Source organism: Crassostrea angulata, chromosome 1 (genome assembly GCF_025612915.1).
Source record: "Crassostrea angulata isolate pt1a10 chromosome 1, ASM2561291v2, whole genome shotgun sequence".
Taxonomy (NCBI): Eukaryota; Metazoa; Mollusca; class Bivalvia; order Ostreida; family Ostreidae; genus Magallana; species Magallana angulata.
The window spans coordinates 56,558,303-56,560,178 of record NC_069111.1 but is presented as its reverse complement, the minus strand read 5'-3'; positions in this window follow the sequence as shown (position 1 = coordinate 56,560,178).

The following is a 1,876-nucleotide window of genomic DNA, read 5'->3' as shown; positions in this document are numbered from 1 at the left end:
ATTAGACTTGACACCAAAATCTGTTTTATCAGTGAACTTATACCAGAACAACAGTCTGCTCTACAGATAGGTTATATTACATTATCCATCCCAATGTTCGCAATGTTACACTTCTTAGAGTTCTTGTGTTACAGACACATTGATGGAACATTATCACAAGCAGCTCTAGATGATCTCCACCATGCTCAGGGGCGGTATGTAAATGGGGGCGGAGCCATCTACTGGGAGATCCTAGGTATCTGTCAGCAGATCACAGGGAATCTCCAGGCTGCTCTATACTCATTCCAACAGTCCCTCTCACTTTCACACTATCCATTCAACAGCATACGAACCGCTACACAGAGAAGAATACAAGATGTAGTAGAGGCAATAAATGAGTTATATAATCATTAACAAAGAAATTAATTAAATAAACAATATGAAGCCAACAAAAATGAAAACGATAAAATGAATGCATAGGTGGGACTAACAACATCTAAAATAAACAGCAGGCAATATATGCATAATTTTATCTCCCTAGCAAAATCAAGTAAAAAGACGGGATTTGTTTGATTGAGTTAAAGTATTTATAAGACTGAGACGTTGAAGTGTATATATAATTTCATTTTCAAAAATATAATTTTTAATACACTTCATTAAATGGTAACTTCAATACATACATTTCATTAGTTGTATATATAACTGTTTTAATTGTTAGCGTTTTTAATTTACATCAGTAGTTTGCAATAAAAGGATGTCAATTTTTTGTATTTTAATTATTTATATTTAATAATGGACATTGTTATTCTTACAACCGCTAGATCTCTTGGTGAAATACTATATAATATCATCAATTTTTGTTAAATAGCAACTCTCATTAATTTGGTTGCTAATTTAAATCAACATGTATTGATAAAGGATACCGTACAAGTTAATTTTAATAACAAGACCCACGTATCTTTAAAACTGTCAATTTTGATTATTGGGTCATTTGGAGAGAAGATATACTATTCATAATGCTTTAACAGAGAGCTGTTATAACCTTGAAATCTAGTCTATCAATAGTTCAAGGTCAGTTAATGCCATGTATCCTATATGTATGTATACTTCTTTAGGAAAGCATGGGCAAAAAAAAAAAAACCCAAAAAAACAACAACAAAACAAAGAGAGAAAATGTACACTAATAACAGATTTTGCACAGGGGTGTCTTGATCTTTACCTTGGATCTAGAAAATTGGTGTAAGGCCATAACAGGTTTTCTATCAGTTACATTTGTGTTGGATATATTTAATAAGACATGGACAGACAGACTGACAGACGAACGGACAGATGAACGGAGATGAAAACAACAGGACATCCACAGAGCATGGAAAAAATCAGTACATTTGGTGAATAGATACTAAAGAAGCTGTACTTTTCTTAATGGAAATCATTGATTTTTTTATGCTTTGATGAAGCATAGGCCAATAAAGAATATCTTTAAACAACTCCTTTATGTTACCAATAAAATGAAGCTTTAAAAAACCTCAAATATATGAAGTAGTTATTCATAATAACCTTCGTGTAGATAAAGCAATGTATTACCTGTTAACATTTAAGCTTAACTTCATATAATTCAAAAATACCACCTAAACATTAGGCAGGAGATACAATCAATGCCATCAGGCCACAACTTAAAATTGACTGGATCAAACTCCATTATTGTAAATAAAATTCTAACCTAACCTAATGTTTTTAAACTCAAAGTGTTTTTCGAAGACCTCCTTAAAAACCCCAAGATACTATACTAACCATGACAGAAGAACCCCTGAAACCGGGACTGTGGCAAAAGCATCATCAACTGTGGTTGACTTCTGTTTGACAAACAAGACTTTGATAAAAACAACAAATCCACATC